The sequence below is a fragment of the Scomber japonicus genome, chromosome 18 (assembly GCF_027409825.1).
Source record: "Scomber japonicus isolate fScoJap1 chromosome 18, fScoJap1.pri, whole genome shotgun sequence".
NCBI classification, from domain to species: Eukaryota; Metazoa; Chordata; class Actinopteri; order Scombriformes; family Scombridae; genus Scomber; species Scomber japonicus.
Window position 1 is genome coordinate 27,273,878 of NC_070595.1, and position 18,131 is coordinate 27,292,008.

At 42.5% G+C, this 18,131-nt stretch overlaps 1 protein-coding gene across 1 annotated transcript in view; it reads left to right on the top strand.

Annotated features, from left to right (window-relative positions):
* Positions 1–235: 235 nt before the first annotated feature.
* LOC128378701 (RNA binding protein fox-1 homolog 3-like) overlaps positions 236–18,131 on the top strand; it is a 124,131-nt gene continuing 106,235 nt past the window's right edge. The window contains exon 1 of the mRNA XM_053338280.1: positions 236–343. The gene's annotated coding sequence lies outside the window, so the exon portion shown is untranslated. The remainder of the gene's footprint in view (positions 344–18,131) is intronic.

Sequence of the window (18,131 nt, forward strand, 5' to 3'; positions counted from 1 at the left end):
AAGCTACCTGTCTCTTTATTTGTCATTACACATAAGGTCAATAAACCTCTGAGATCAATATTTATAACAATCGATGCTGCATTCTCTATTATTCCTCTTCCTGTGCAATGATTTCCTTTGATTGAATTTACCTTTTTTCCCCCTCAGAGCTGAGTGTCTTGCTGCTTCCTGTTCATTTCAATGACGCCCGCCCGTCTCTCTCTCTCTCTCTCTCTCTCTGTGTGTCCCTGCAGGAAACACGTTGTGTAAGTCAGGAAGCATTGCTGTCTTCGGGAACGTGGTGTACAGCGGACTGCTGAACGATCACCTCTGGCATTTGGGAGTGCCCCTCTTTACAAGACTGGTAAGAGCAAGCAGAGCCCCCCCCTCGGTGTATGTTCATTGCATCCATTTGACTCGGGGAGGAGGAGTTTTGATGCAGGTTCTGTTGAACCCAAAACGAGCTTCAGGTGCAGAATTCTCCAAAAGTGTCTTAACGTGCTCTGCTTTTTGATGCCTGCTTTGTTGACATGTGTTAGTTGAAGTTGTGCTCAGCGTAGCAGGATGTGACAGTCGTCTGCTGCGGATGCAAGATGAGGGGAAGCCCGCCACATCTTAGCATCTTAGCATCTTAGCATCTTATCTCATATCAGACTTTTATTCATTTATTTATTTTTTTATTTTTTATAGAAAGGCTTTCTGTGCTCGAGCATCAGATACTAGCATAACAAAGATGTTTCATGTTTGACCCTAAAAAAAAAAAAAAAAAAGCAAAGGTGAAGCCATTTCCTGTTTTCATTTCTCTGTCCTGATGTTGAGTTTGAAGTGAAAGAAGCAGACTAAATAATTCATGACATTTTAGTTTGTTGGCAACAGCTTTAAAAAAAAAAAAAAAAATGACAAGGTTCTAATTAAGAAGTGGAGCAGATGAAGCCTGTGTTAAGAATTCATGATAAATGTATATCCCTAATTGTCAAAGGGAAATTGAATGTTTGCTTTACACTTACTCTCTTCTGCTGCTGGATTTATTAGCTGAGATACAGAGAGGAGGGTTCTTGTGAATGGAGTAAACTACAGCGGATCAGAGAGCAATTTTCCTAAAGAAGGAAAAAAAAAAGAAAAAAAAAAAGAAAGAAATTCAGCACAGCAGTTTTTCTTCCTGTTAATTACCCTCTTTCTAAGCGGGTCGCAAGTTTTCATCAATGTTTATTATTGATTAAATCTGTCGCTGTAGCTGTCATTTATGAGTCGGGAATTAGTGTTGATTGGTGCACAAGGGTTGCATATAATTGGGTTACATTAAATAGATAATTCAGCTGATCTCATAAATGTATAATGTGAAGGCTTGTTTGATTATCAATTAATGTCAAACGGAGATGCAAGAAGCTGTTAGGATTCCAGTTGTTTTTTTTGGAAGTGGCAAAAAAAAAAAAAAAAAAAAAAAATCTTCTTCACAATCCTGAAAAACCTGCAGCTCGTTGAGGAAAATGTTATATATATATATATATAAATTCTACTGTCATACTGTCAAACTTACAGTGAGTATTAACGCTCTGACACACACACACACACACACACACAGGAAGCTCTGCAGCCAATAAACAAGCCTTTCAAAAGATGTAACAAATGATAAAGACATCAAACACCACAGCTGACAGACATTTGGCCTCCAATTAAACAGAAATGTGTATTATCTAACAAAATGTGCCAGCTGTGTGAAGAAAATACATAGAAACATATAAAAGTATAGAATTGAATAGAATAGAAAGACCTGAAAGCTTTTCTTGAAGTCGTGAAGTGATTTTTTTAACACATCTGTATCAGTTTACTCGTCACGTCCGACGCTGTGCAGTCAATGGGAAAAAAAAAAAAAAAAAAAAAAAGTAGTCGAATTTCTTATGTGGCTCTAAAAGGGCTTTGTGGCTTTGTCAAGTCGACATTTCTCAAATTCAGGAGCATTTAAAAAGATGTGGGCATTTACCAGGCAGATGAAATCAAATGAAAAGGCAAGGTTGGGTTGCACTTTGGGAGATGTATAATCTAGCAGGGTTTTTTATTTTTTTAGTTTGATATAAGAGACTAAAAGCCAGGACATCGCAGACGGTTTTTATTCACTTTTTTTTATATTATGTATCATTAAAAAAAAAAAAAAAAAATCTGTCTTTTAAAAAGTTCCCCCAACTTTATTTCAGAGAGTTCAGAACCAGCAAGTTGCACCTTTTCCTCTTATGAATGAGTCAAAGCAGAAGTCACACAGCTAGAATCAATGCAACCATATCATCATGGATAAAAAAGACAACATTCATTTTAACATAGACAACAAACAGCTAATAATCTGCTATGCAAAAGCTATAAGAATGAAAAACACTCAAAGTTAATACATTATAGCTGATGCACCTTGAGTCATCACAGTGCAAATTTAACCAAAAAGGCAAAATAAAAAAATAAAAACCAGTCTTTAAATCAATGCTTCTAACAACCGCTGCTGTATCTTTAACATCCTCTGCCACCGCCGAGCACCGGTCCGAGCTCACAGGTCTGCAGGAGCGCTTGTTGAGGTTGAAAAAAAAAAAAAAAAAGGTGCAAAAACTTCCCGCTGTGACATAAAGGTGTGGCCTTGTGTAGCGCTCGGCGTGCACGCTGTCAACACACCAGGTCTTCCCGGCAGTAGTATCAGCATGACACGCGGCGAGCCTTCACATCCCCGACACACAGCCCCTAATTACTGCACAGCCCTGCCAGTTTGCAGCCCTGGGCCAGTACTGAGCTGCTCAATGCCAAGATGTAAACACTGCATTATTAACACTACATACAGTCTGTGCACACGGCTACGTTTAATGTACTCCACGTATGTCTACACTACACTACACGGAGGCGTTATATTTTTAGTGGGATTCTTTACGTGGAGCCATACAATAGATTTATTGTTTCCCAGACAGTGAGCTCCAAAAATCACCAGATGGGCGATTTGCTGTGTATAGTGTAATGTATGCTTACAAATGATGTTTAATGATGTCTTCCAGGGCCAGGAAGCAAAACATTACTGTTTTCAAGGCTAAATATGCGAGGCTATGTGAGCAGACTGGAGTCGGAGAAATGAGCAAGACCCGTGTATTTTTTCTTGTTATTTTATTTTATGCATATTTATTACTGTCAGGATGTTTTGATGGCATTATACAATTTTTTTCCCAACCCCTTTGTCGTAATAATAAATCACGGTCAAAAACATAAGCTAACTTATCACCCATTCAGTTTTATTTCAACTAAATGAGAACGAGAATAAAGTGCAGTTGAGCCTTAATGCCCATCCATCTATTAGCTATACCTGCTCATTCTGGTGCAGGGCTGCAGATAGATTATAGACAGACAACCATTCACATTTATAATCATATAGAGTCAAGAAATAGTATAAAGCCTCAGAAACAAAAGACCTCTAAATATCAAGATCTGGGTTTTTCCTAGGCACCTTTTAGGTAAGATGAGTGGAGAGCAGTTAGTAATAAGGTGGAAGCATTGAATGTCTGCTTCATTATTCACTGACATAGTTCATCCTAGACTCCACTTAGCTGATTATTTGATATCATGTAGTGTTTACTTCATGCATTCATTTCACAAAAAAAAAATCTGTTAACATGTGTGTTGTATCATGAGAGAAGAGCAGAATTAAGTATTTAAATCAATGCACAAACCAATATTCACAATTTAGAAAAAAAAAAAAAAAAAAAAGGCTTCTAGCAATTAATCAAACTGCAGAAATGAGTCAAACATGCACAGGCAGCAGGATTTGGATCCACAGGCTAACGAGCACTGAGTGTACTGACTGACTCTGGCACATAAACAAACGTGGCGAGCTTCTAAACTAGCAGCTTGGTACAGGAAGTGTCAAGAGCAGCGGTTAGACGTTACGGTTTTAACGGTAATCTCAGCAGTGAGGTATATTAGGGTTCGTGGAGGGAAAACGTGAGTCATCGCTTGTATTTGTGGCACTCAAACTCAGGTTGGTTATATTGTGAAGCTGAGTAGGCAGGAAAGGTAAGAGGTTTTGTCTCGTGACTGCTAGGATGTTGCTAGCCGCCTAATTACTCTTTTGCAGGAAATAGTTCTTCAAAATAAAAGTGCTGTGTAAAAAGTTCCATTTTTTTAAAACTTGATTTACTTTTAGTTTGCTTTTCGGATTGATGAGTTGATGCTTAGAAACCTCTCGCAATCACATCAGAACAGATACACACACCCACTATGAGTGTTTTTGACTTATTGATGCTCAAAGTTAAATTGAAGTTTATATTACAATGTTTCTAATTAAGCTTTGACTCTTGGCTTTTTAAAAATCTTATACTGTACGATTCAGTGTTGAGTTGCATGGATTCACAATACACGATTTAGCATAGATTTTTTTTAAACATGAAAAAACATACACACAAATGAACAAATAGTACTTATTCTAGTATTATTACTGATAGCACATATTTTGCAGCAGCACCTTGTACAACCAACCAAAGTAAAGAGTAAGAGCAATAAAGGCCCTCACTCCCCCGCCCCACCCCCTGAATTGTGAAATTCGGCACAACGCCACAGACGTTTGGTATAAAGGAGAATCTGTAGGAGTTGTTCATAAAAGTGCGAGGCGTGGAAATGGCGACAAAATCCATATTTCAAATCAAAATGGCCGACTTCCGGTTGGAGTCAGGGTATGGCTCCAAGAGACTTTTTTGTGCATCTTGATACGCTACACATGTTTACCAAATCTCGTTCGTTTGCGTCAATCTGGAGCGAACCCGCCCCTGCTGCTGTAGAGGTATAAATACATTCAGCACACACTACTACTACTACAGTCTACAGTTAGCCAGTTAGCTGAGTTAGCCGCGAAGCTAGCAGCTGAGCTTGCCCCCGAGCTAGCAGCCAAGTTAGCCGCCGAGCTAGCAGCAAAAAGCTCTCAAATGTAGCGTCCATGTTTCTGGTAGAGGTGGTGACTTTGATTGACAGGTGACTCTTGATAGGGGGCGGGGCTTCAGCGAATTCGGAAGGCAATCCTACAGCGTTTGGGAGCAGAGAAAGAGGCTGATTTTTACACAACTTTGAAGCCTAATTTAATATATTTGGCAAATTTTTTAATCATTCAAATTTGGCAGGGTTGTTAACAACACACTTTTCTGTGGTATGTCAAACTCAGAACACATATTTATTCTTACTTTACACGGACTTTAAATATCACATTTTTTTACCAGGTCTCATGTGTGTGCAAAATTTCGTGAGTTTTGGGGCTCCCTCATCATCCTAGATTATTATTCACATGCAGCAAATATGATTCTCAGAAAGGGAAGAGAGAAAAGAAGAAGTGAAAAGTGTAGTATTTTAAAAAAGCAGCATCACTGGGCACAGCTTCACCTCCATGATGAGCTGTATGTAGAATGGAAATGTCAATACCAACCTGTGGAGCCGATGAAGGCAGATAAAAACGAGCCTGGCCGTACATCCTCGTCAGTGAGTTGTAAAAACGGGTCACTCCATAAAGTGAAGTGTGTGATTAGAGAAAACTAACCTGAGAGACTCAGGATGGAGCCGCGTCCCTTCCTGTCTTCGGCTGACCAAACGGTGAGGGGGAGAGGGGAGGGGGGAAGAAGAGGGCCCAAGAGTATTTGATGAATGAGGACGAAAAGGCCCAAGCTAGTCGTAACTATTGCCAAGAACTCCACTGGGAGTTTTAAGGGGTTGAAAGTGAGAGTGAGAATTTGCGGAAGTGCGGCTCATTGTCTCCACTGAAGTCTTCCTAATGACAAGATCCGAGTGGAGTTTGACAGAAGATGCTGCTGTAAGTAGCGGCGCGGAGGTGAGATCATCATAAAATATTAAGACGAAAAAAAAAAAAATTCAGTGAGGGTCGGAGAGAGAGAGAGGCGGACATTTTAGGCAGAACTCGCTCCGTGTGAGGCCTCCACTTCCTCTCCTCTTTGAAAGCTCTATCTTTATAATGGATGGCAGAGTCTCGGGGGAGAGTGTCTAGACTACAGTGGGAAGTCTAAATGGTCGGGGAAGCCACTCGCATCCCCCTGGTAAGCGCTGTGCAGCACGCAGGAAGCGGGGGAAGACCGGGTCTGCAAAAAAAACCCGAGCAACGCCGACTTAATCCGAATTCCATTTTTCATCTGTAATTGGAGGAGTTTCCTAGTAAGGAGATGTGGGGATTATGTGATGCTAAAATGCCCCCAGATTCTTATTTTCTACATTTTTTTTTTCTAATCCCCACATCCTCAAGTGCCCTTAGCTTCAGACCATGATGCTCCCTGTCTACATCCACACCACCCCGCCCGTCTGCCCCTTCCCCTCCGGTCTCAGCCTTTTTTTTTTTTTTTTTGGTGCCTCCACCCTTCTTTTCCTCCCTCTCTCCCCTTCAGTTATTTATGAGCAGGACTTGAAATAGACTTCAGTATTTGATAAAAGCGTGATCCTTAATCCGAGTTGCCTGAGAAGTGCATTTCATTTTTATTTCCCATCAGAGATTGATGGAAGAGTTGGGCGGTTACCCACTCTGTGATTGCTAATGTAAATCCATTGGGTTTTGGTGGACATGTATAAAGATATGGGGGAATTGTATGTGCATGGTAATGCCACCAATAAGAGATTGTGTGTGTGTGTGTGTGTGTGTGTGTGTGTGTGTGTGTGTGTGTGTGTGTGTGTGTGTGTGTGCGTGCAAAGTAATGGAAAAGCTGGATTGTGATGTGGCAGCGAGACTGAGGAAACAGCCTGAGAATTATATGATGCATGTCTTGATTTATCAAAAGCGCATAATGCAGTTTGCTTCTAAAATAAACCGTTTCTCTGCAACATCACAATGTTTGCAAAAAAAAAATCACTAATTGCAATTCTTTGACTGCCGGTGTGCGTTTGATTTTTTTTTTTTTTTAACATTGACTTGTGCTTTCCTGAAGGAGGGAGGGGAAAAAAATAAAATGGTTGATAAATTTAAGATGACAGTTACGCCATATGAATGAGGCCCCTTGTGTATCAATTCGCTCAAAGCCAGCTGCAAATTTAACTCAGCCTCCTTATGTGGCAATTACTGATGGGTAACATAACCTGAATATATCTGCTCTGTTCATTACGGCAATGTTCTCTATAGCTGGCAAATGTTCTTTAGGATCCTACAGCAAATTAGCTCATCCCCCAGGACGTCTTTTATTGGATGATCCAGCACTAGAGGATGCCGCAAAAACCACTCCAGCTCTCCGCAGATTGCCCCGGTTGCCACAGGGTTAATATTTAAAAGCGCGAGCTCCCAGTCGTGTATTGATGATATGTTTTGAAAATTGCTGAGGCAGGCTCATTGTTACAGTGCTGTCTAGAAGATAGCCAACCCCCCCCCCCCCCCCCTTCAAACCTCCCACCTCCCCTCCTCCTGCCGTTTTTCCCCTCCCCCTTTACAGCCACCAGATGGAAAACACACTAAAGCATGTAATGTAATATAGCTTGGCACACAAAGGTGTTTCACACCAACTTCATCTGGCCTCTGATATCTGCCACAAAACGCAACCTGAAAAAGTGTTTTGGGTTTTTTTTTTCTTCTTTTTCTTTTTGTTAATCGCTCCTGGTCACAAACCCGTGAGTCCAGTTTAATCACACTGGGAGGAAAAAAAAGGATGCAATGCACACAAGCACACACATGAAGCAAGTGAAGCTCAGCAGTTAAAAGTAGGGAGAGAGAGAGAGAGAGAGAGAGAGAGAGAGAGAGGAAGAAAAAAAGTGGAATATAGGCTGTGCCTCCAATTGCCTGTGACATACTTTAAGGTTTTTCTCTGAGATCCCTCGTTTTTTGTTTTTTTTTGTCTTCCCTTTTCTTCAGCGTTGTCTTCTCCTCCTCATTGAACTAAAACTGCCACAACTTCAGTGCAACATCTCAGTCACAGACAGTGAAAAGAAGAAAGAGGGAGTGATCTGTTAGTCCTCCACTATCACCAGCATCATCATCAACACAAGCCTCTACCCCCCCACCCTCCTCCTCCTCCCCCTCTCCTCTCCTCTCCTCTTCCTCCTCCTCCTCCTCCTCTCTTCTCCCTCCCTCTCTCCCCTGCAGAGAGCTCTCTCCTCCACGACTCCCGGCTTCCTGCCTCTCCCCCACCCTCCCCCCCTTTCCTCCCTCAACCTCCCAACATCCAACTCCCCTCCTCCCACCCCCCCACCCCCCTCCTCCTCCTCCCCGGGACGCTGAATTTTACAGTACCGTCTGCAGGATCCCGGTTTGTTCAGCGCACTCCTCTATGCAGAGCAACACGGCTCCGGTGGAGGAACGCTGGAGGCAGCTGTCAAGCGCAGGCTGCTGCTGCTGCTGCTGCTGCTGCTGCTGCTCTAGTTGAGCCTCGGCGCCGTACCGACTGATTTCACATTCACCAATAAGAGACGGCACAGGGGGAAGAGAGAGAGAGAGAGAGAGAGAGGGAGAGTTGAGAGTGAGAGAGAGAGAGAGCAGAGAGACAGAGGGAGAGTCTCGAAGTGAGTGGTGTGGAGAGGCAAGTGGAGTGGAAGAGTGTCAAAAGAAAAAAAGAGGTTATAACACCTCCCCAGCTCTCTTTCTTTTTCTCCCTGTCTGCTTCCCACCCCCCACCTTCCCCCACCCCAATCTCTCACTCACTCACTCACTCACTCACTCTCTCTCTTTTACTTACTTGTATTGGCTCAGAGGAAGAGGAAGAGGAAGAAGAAGAAGAAAAAGAAAGGGGGGCTTTTAAAAAATTAACTGAAGAAAAAGCTGCTTGTAGAAGAAGAAGAAGGAGAAGAAGAAGGTAAAGGAAGAGAGAGAGAAAAAGAGAGAGAGAGAGAGAGGGGTTGGGGGGGTTGAAACCTCAAGTCAAGCCCCATTGAACAGTTGAGAGGGAGGGCTGCCTCAGTGGAACAGGGACCAGTAAAGCTCTCTCTCTGTCCAAACGCTCGGACTCCTCCTGACTGGCTGGACTGGTCTCAGTGCTCGGCCCCTGCTCTCCGCCCGCCTGCTCACACCTGTCCCGCTTCCACCATGATGATGTACTTTTGGGTGAGTACCGCACCACAAAGTGTGGATCTCTTCTGCTCACCGCTGCTCCGGCATTGGGCAGGTAGCTGCTGCTGTGTGTGTGTATGTGTGTGTGTGTGTGTGTGTGTGTGTGTGTGTGTGTGTGATGTATGAGTCAGAGTATGTTTCAGCCCCTATAGTATATACAGTGTGTGTTTTGTTGGTGTTGGTGTTGGTGTGTGTGTGTGTGTGTGTGTGTGTGTGTGTGTGTGTGTGTGTGTGTGTGTGTGTGTGTGTGTGTGTGTGTGTGAGGTGTTGCGCCTCCTACATGCAGCAACACAACTGATGGTTTTTCCACCTCCATGATTTTTATTGACGCTGGATGCTTCCAGTCAGACGCTACGGAGGCCTGCTGCGTGTGCTCGTGTCGTATTTATTCAGCCTTTAAAATGAGAGAGGGAGATGTTGGGAGTGTGATTATTGCCCCCCCGCACTAATATCTTTACAACTATTGTTATTCAACTTCCACTGACAGTCAAACTACCCAGCATGCAGTATGTGTGCCATCTGAAACTATATCACTCTGATTTAACGCCGCCGTCTTGACAATGAACAGCTCAGGGTCTTTCGGGGACACGTTTAAAAATTTCCTCGTGTGCAATTAGTTTCATTTGTGTGTGTGTGTGTGTGTGTGTGTGTGTATGTGTATGTGTGTGTTATGCTGTTGTTGTTGTTATTAAGGCCCGATCACTGACCAGCACGAAGCCCTATTGTATCTGTAAAGCGACATGCATGGGGGGGGGGCGAGGGCCCGTTCTTCGCTTCTTGCAGCTTTAATTATTATTATTATTATTATTGCACACACATATCTAAATCAGCCAGGATTCCTGTCATATTACTGTCATTTTCTCTTTATTAAGCCACATTAAGTGCCCCCCCTTAATTAAAGGGTGATTACAGATGGTTAAAGTTACTACAAGGAACCTTTAACTGGTTATGAAACAGTCTCATGATGCCTCTGATACCTTTCTATGACCCGCATAAACAAACCAGACCATCAGCGGGAGGATTGACTATTTCTATATAATTATTCCATCAGATTTTATTCCTTGATGAAATCTGACAAAACGATTTAAGGCACGCAGACAAGGAAGAGGCTGTGTTTATGTTACATGTGTTATTGTTCAAAGATGTTAGTAGGATGAGGAGGGGAGGGGATGTGTCTTCTTTTGATAACGTGTAAGGTAAAGTTTGGCTTGTTGTCGTGCAAAAAGACGAGAGAGTAAGAAAGAGAGGGAGTGTGACGGTAGCGACGGTGAAGCGATTTTGAGAGTGAATGAAAAGAGGGAGCGGCGATGTATCGTGAATCTGAGAAATAAACGTTTTAAAGCACAAATGAACCACACCTCTGCACGGCCTTGTGGGAAAGCGCCGCCGCTGCATTATCGGATTTAGTGTAAAAGCACCTTTATATGTTAATTTTGCTTCACCGTCGCCATATTACAATTATTAATCTACTAAAGCCACAGATAGATACATTACCTCATCGCTATGCATCCTGCAAACAGCTGGATTTAAAAAGAAGTTGTATTGCATTCGCTTGCCTCCAAAATAAAAGCATGTGCTAGCATCTTTTTTATGACAGGAGGCGGCAGTGCTCATGGGAAATGTAGTTTTCTTAGACACTACCGCTTTCGTCCACAGGGGGCGCTAGTATCAACACATAAAAAGTGAAAGTTTCTTGTATAGGAACTTCAATCAGAGCTGCTGATTAATTCAGTTAGAGACCATGTGTGATTAGTCAGATTGGTTTTGTCTCCTCTGTGGTTTATGTATTCTCACCACAACGCCTGCTGCCCACCATTCGCTCCTTTTTTTTCCTTCTTCTTTTCTTTTTTTTTTTTTGCGTTCACACACTTCTTTTTTTTTTTTATTTCTCACTAATGCCCATCGCAGATCATTTTAATCCTCCGGCTTGTATTTTGTACCCTCACATAAATACAAAGCAAATGAAATTATTTTCTAATGCAACACATATTTCCAGCATTGCCACTGTAAACAGTCTGAGCTGTAATGCAGTTACAGATGTGTCGTCTGCAGACTGTGTGTGTGTGTGTGTGTGTGTGTGTGTGTGTGCTGTATCTATTGATCGTGAGTTCAGATTTCTGGGGCGAGAGCATCATTTTGGGGGAAAGTTACTTTTCATAGATGACTCCATCATAAATGACTTAATACTTGAACCACAGTTTTTTTTTTGTTGTTGTTGTTGTTGTTGTTGTTGTTTTTTTTTCTTTTTCTTGAAAGTGAAAGCAATACATGAATAAGTATGAATAAAGCATGTTAAGCACGCTATGAATGAAACAGCGCTTTGTATCGATTTAGAGCTCAGATTTCTAGAGAGAGAGAGAGAGAGAGAGAGAGAGAGACAGAGAGAGAGAGAGACAGAGAGAGAGAGGATGTATTGGGGCCAAAGTTTTTCTAAGTGGGGGGAAATGATCTCACATTCAAACCACTGAGAAAAGTTTGCTTTTTGTTTCCAAGTAGAGTGGAAGTGATGGGGAGTTGTATGGTTTCCAAATTATGTCATAACACAAAGAAACCAATACACACTGCAGTCTCTCTCTCTCTCTCTCTCACACTCTCTCTCTCTCTCTCTGTGTGTGAGTGTTGGTTTCTTTTTGAGGCCTCACTCCAACGCAGGCCTCAAAGTGTTTCAAAGTGTGATGCCTCCCGGGTATTGAACACTATTGAATATTATAACACACTTATTAAAAGAGGCTCATCACTGTCTTCTGGCCTCTTTGAAGGTGAAGCTGTGAGGATGCAGGCTCCCACTTTTTTTTTTTTTTTTTTTTTTCTCCACCTCCGGTTTCATCAGTGAGGCTCCTCGCTGCCGGTCAGAGCGATGATGGCCACACAGATGTAAAGTGAACAGAGAGAAGCAGTGATGCTGACAGTTTGCAGCTCGGCAGTCTCATCAGTGTAACACTTCCTCTCATCAGCTAAAGGAGATATTGTATATTTGTTTGTGGATATATATCAGTGATGGGCTGAAGGGAAATCATTTAACATTTAACTACTTTGTACTCACTTAAAAAGAGACATTATTACTTTTCTCAACTCCAAAAAATGATATTTATGTCTTTTATGCATTAAGTACACCTAATTTTTTAAACCAACTTTGAAGCCAAATGTGCAAAAAAGTTGTGAATGTGAATGTTGATTAGCTACTTGTGAGGTTTAGATATAGTTTTAAAAACAAAACCTGGCATCAGTTTAGATATAGATACATGGTTTAAGTCTTTTATAAAGTAAAAGTTATCTATATTTACTGGCTCTAGTTTCTAAGGTTTAAGATTTGGCTGCTTTTCTGCACTTTCATATCATTTTAAATTCAGTACCTTTGGGCTTTTGACTGATGTTGCTCAGGAAATTCTCCAACACTTTGGAGACCGAATGATTGATGAAATCGTTGGGAAAATAATCGTCTGATTAATAGTGACAGCGAAGGTGATCATTAGCTGCTGGCTTGTCTTTTTTAGACTTGAATCTGAAAAGTTGTCGTAATGAACAGGAAACTGCTCAGCAACTATTTAGACAATGGATGGATTGTTGATTATCAAGTAAAAAATGCTAAATATTCTTGTGCTCTGACTTCTAAAATGTGAGAATTTGCTGATTTTCTCACTTCATATGATTATAAATGGAATATTTTAGGATGTTGGACTGTTCTTAGGGCAAATATGCAAAGAAAAATATGAAGATTGGACCTTGACGTGAACATTTTTCTAACATTTTGTCAAGAGTTCATCAGAAAAATAACACACAAATGAACTGACAGCTAAACGCCTGATAATCGAGGCAGCCGTGTGTATTTGTATCTGTGAGAAAGGACCTCACAAGTGAGAGTGGGAAGAAGTTAGCCAATGACGTGACACTGCAGGAAGAAGAGTTTAAAAGAGAGTTAAGCTGTTAAATTATGGATGACTTCTAACCGTGTCAATTTTTAAAGTTTTGCTCAAGGCCCTAAAATCAACATCTATTCAGCGGCAGAGCATTGCAGGGGTGCAGGAGGATCGCATTACACTTGTCATTCCTGAGAAAAGTAACATCACAACCCTGAGCGTGATCAATGATTCACCAGCCATCCCTTGTATCTATACGTGTCTGTATATGTGTGTGTGTGTGTGTGTGTGTGCGTGCGTGTGTGTCGGCCAGCATTTAGCTGCAAGAGGAGGGTGGGACCGCCTCCTGTTTGAACTGCAGGTGGTGAGCATTACCTGCGGTCCCTCCGGAGGCCTGTCAGCCGTGCATCAGTCTGGGGAACCTGCAAGCTCCCCTCATTAGAATATTTATTCACCAAGCAGATGTTCTTATCCAGGGCAATTACCTTTGGCTTACATTTCCCTGTTGCCCACTGATATAGATGAATGTGTATACAAAGACGTCCCAGGTTATGCATTGGGCCCCTGGGTGCCACCCACCTTTCTCCCCCCATATGCACGGCAGGGCAAAGCCAGCGACCGTCTGGTCTGCCGCAGCACGCAAACCCCAAACCCAACCTCAACTCCACTGTGGTAATTGGAGGAAGTGGAGATGACATCTCCTGCGATGGCCACGCAGTGATGGAGAGGCGGCCTGTATATCATTCTCTCCACCCGGCTGTTCCTTTGTGTTAGAGACAGAGAGGAAAAAAGGGAAGAGGCATGGAGTGGAGAAACCATGCATGCTTCTGTCCTCCCCTCAGTGTGATGAATAATTTAGCAGTGCAGGGCCCTCGCTGTCGAGTAGAGATGGTGGTAATGGGGAGACTGGATATATATGGCATGGCAAGGAGCAATGGTTTACTTTAGATTTCCCCAACCAATGCACTCAACTGTGCCGCAGGCTGCTCACATGGTGTGTTTGGCCTGCATTAATGCTTTGTTTTTATCTGCAAGAAAAAAAAAAAAAAGGACGTCCACTAGCAGCAGTTTAAAAAAACAAAACAGGAAGGAGCCAGTTTGTGTCTTTTTGGTGCTGTGGTCATTAGCAGGAGTGGATTCCCTTTAGGCAGATGCTCCATCATATCTGCTGTGATCTGGTCATATATATATGTACACGGTGCATTATTGCAAATTGTATCAGTGGGTTAGATTTTCTTAGAAGATAAGGAAGCAGCTCAGAGCGCTCTGTACCTGCCCTTATTGCACACTGCAGCGTATACACATGTTGTGGTTAACGCATACATATGGTCTCAGCCTCTGGTGAGACATTACAAACCCACACGGAGGGTTTTGCAGCCTAACCGGCGGAGGATGTTGAGAAATTCATGTGTGGACGTCGGGAGCTGATAAGCCATTCTAGGCGGGAGGGCAGCGAGTCCAGGCCGCCGGTTTCATATTGCAAGATGAAGTGCTTGCGATCGTTTGTTAATGTATTAATTGATCTGTGTCCTCAGACGGGGCGAATTAGGAGTAGTGTCACGTAGACTCTTTAGTACTCCCCGAGACGCCTTCATTAGCTGCTGCTGCTGCTGCTGCTGCTGCTGGCCGGCTCTCCCACCCCCCCATTACAGGACGGCGTTGCCACACACTTTACCTGACTGCTGTAATAACTTTAGACATTTCTATCTCCCCGGCAAAGTCCTCCGACAGCTAGAACAGTTTGGGGGGCTTAACATCAAATGTGAGGAGCTTCTTTGAAAGGCTTATACTGCAGGTGATTCACTCCAGGGTGTCACGTGCGAGGAGAGGGGGGGGGGGGGGGGGGGTGTGGGCGGGGGGGTTGTTTTTGTCTGAGAGTTGTTGCTCTGGTTTTCTTACAAGTTTCAAGTAACGGCTGTTGCAATCAGTCATTAACTTCCAGTTTTAATGTTTTATAATCTGGAAGACACACACACACACACACACACACACACACACACAGGCCTTTGTAGCACAGCTGATGTAAGAGCTCTGCTACAAAGCCGAGCTAAAGGAAGCTGTGTAGTCAGGAAATCCAGGAAACGTGTTATCTGTTTAACCATTAATACCAATCACATTCAAGCAAACTTCACCATGTGTTTTTTTTTTTTTTTTTTTGCAGAATAATTCGAAGACTTCTGCAAATGACGAATCATTTCAGAAGCAAAAAAAAAAAAGGATGAGTTGAGTTTTATTTTAATTATTCTCTTGGAAATCCAGACTCCACCCTTTTTTCTTTTTTTTTTTTTTTTTTTTGCTCTGCAGGATCATTAGCAATCAGTAGCTTTAACAATAATTCTGTCAGCTTTTGGTCTCTTCCCCTCGGGGCTAATGGGTCTAGAGCCCAGCTAATTGTGATTAGGCTCTGACAGCAGGTTTTACTTGCAGGATTTTCACACTACAGTCCTCTTTGATATTAGCTGCACAGCTGATAAAGAGATTAGATACAGAATGAGAGAGAGAGGAAAGGAATGGAGAGGGAGGGAAGAGGAGAGGAGGAGGAGAGGAGAAGGAGAGGAGGAAGAGAAAGGGGGGGGGGGGGGTTGTTCTTAAACTACAAAAAGACACCTACACGAGGGAAATCACTGGTGAGTTTAGCAGAGGAAAATAGATTCGGACGCAGTAAAAGCCTTGCGCTCGCTTATTGCACCTGCTATCATTAGCGCTTTTGTACACATGGTCAGCCTCCCAGGGAAAAGTCATTATCCAGCTGTGCCGTTATTTTTCTGCTGTTTTCTCCTAGTGGAGTGTGACTTCAGGGCTATAGCCAGCGCACCATTTAATACCTCCAACACAATAAAGGACTCTAGCCTTAATGATGTGGGATTGGATGGCCATGCCTCAGGTTGTCCAGGGGCTTGTGAGCTGTTACTACGAGCGGCCATTTTGCCTCGCCCGCTGTCGAGGCTCCATGTCAATTCGACTCCAGCCATTCCAGAGGAGGGCGAAAAAATAAAAATCCGATTTAATGATTAACAACGGCGCCTGTTGGTTAAAGGGTCGCCTCTCCCTCTCTGCCTCTCTCTCTCTCTCTCTCTGCCTCTCTCTCTCTCTCTCTCTCTCTCTCTCTCTCTCTCTCTCTGCCTCTCTCTCTCTCTCTCTCTCTCTCTCTCCCTCTGTGTGTGTGTGTGCTCAGGAGAGGAGAGAGAGAGAGTTAAGGAGTGCAGAATGAGGAGCAAAACAATGAGGAGTGGAAGAGCCGGTGGAGTAGTAAGATGGAAAGTTGCCAAAGCTTTCCAACTTGCCAAAACACGAGGTGATATTGTCTGTGTTTTGTTTTTTTTCCGCTGGTGAAGCCGGTGGAGTGAATCACACACACACACACACACACACAGAGGGACGAGCGATTATGCAGAATAATGTTTTAAACTAAAGCCAAGCAGACATTTCACATCTTAATGACTATTTAATTAAGTATTAATCACGATCCAAGAAACAGAGCAGAAGTTCAATGATTTTTTACCCTGAATATCATGACGTCTTCCATCTAAAAATAGAGCGAAGCATTGCCAGTAGGACAGTTAGTACGTTTCAGTATCACAGAATGTGTCTTTTAAGTCTGCAAGAAGCAGAAAGAACAGATCGCTGCGTAATTTAGATGCTTTGGCCTCAAAACGTCCTCCTTCAGCTGATCTAAGACAAGAAACGGCTTCTCTCAGCACTCGTTCATTTGCAGAATTTCCCTCTCGTCTGTGTCTTCACTTTAAAATCTACTTCAACCACAAGTATCTGCACAAGTGAGCTTCTCCAATGCCAAATGCCATATAGCTGTAATTATGTTTTGGGTTCTTTTTTTTTTCAGTCTTATTTATTTATTTGACTTTATTCGGTGGGCCTGTTGCATTTGCCAGTAACTCCAGAAGTCTCTCATGGCAGTCCTTCATCCTCGTCGGCCGCGTAGCAGCAGAAGGCGTGTGCATCACTAACACGCCTGTGCCATAGATATGCCCTGAAGTGTCAGCTCTCACATACGGAAAAGATTGGACGATGCCCCTGTGAGAGCGGCAGCAACATATCCACTGGCAACCTGCCACGCATGATAAGAAAAACCCTCTTCTGCCCTCTCTCTCTCTCTCTCTCTCTCTCTCTCTCTCTCTCTCTCTCTCTCTCTCTCTCTCTCTCTCTCTCTCTCTCTCTCTCTCCAAGCAACAAATGTAATTTGTGCGTTTTTCCTCTATTTTATACACAGTTATTCAAATAGAATCATCAAGTCGTGCTCTTCAAATTCAGAAACAGGAAGTCTTGGCACCGTGTTTTGTGACTGTTTTAAAACCGTCTCTGACAAACTGCTTTTGAGGACTGAAGCTGTTTGAACTATAATGATTTGTGCTATAGTGATATGAATGTAGAAGGGAGGGAGGAGAAAAAAAGGCAAAATCAGAGCTGGAGAGTGTGTAACTAATGTCAGAGTTCAGCAATTACACAAAGAGTTTGCATATCTAACTCTATCAGAATGCTGTTTTTACTTCTTTTTTCATTTTTTTCAGTCTATCCTCAGCAGTAAGGGAAAGTATTGACATGTCAGCTATATGCCATCCTCCCTTTTCATCAACCTGTCATCAACAATGAATGTGAATCAGTCAATCTCCTGCAGGTGTATCAATAAAGTACATCTAGTATGAAGAGATTACTTACTGTCCTAATATGACACACACTATATATAGATTATATTACTTTACATCCCTACAAATGCATGTTTCATGATGCATATAAATAGAGCATCAATAGAGTAGTGTGTGTGTCTATAGATGCTAAAAGCAAAGTATGACAACAACCAGCACATACAGTACAGACTATAAGTTACGTGTGTTGTCTGACAAAAAGAAGCCAGTTGTAAATTACTCATGAATGTGAAGAGAAGCTGTACATCCAAAGCTTTTAGTCCCAACTAAATGCAATATGCATTTGTGTAGACTGGAGAACAAAACACCCACCCACACACACACACACACACACACACACACACACACACACACACACACACACACAATATGACAATGTGTAAAAAAAATAAAATGAGGTTAATAACATTTAGATATTTTAAAGCATCTCAAAAGTTGAATTTCTGCTGACATTAATGGACTCAGAGCTGGAAATATACATATGTGGAATATTTGATATCTAATCTTGAATCTTGACTGATTCATTCACTCTTGCTTTTATCTGTGAATCATGACTTCATGACAGAACTGAGACTAATTTCTCTCCTTAGAGCTAAATAATGATTT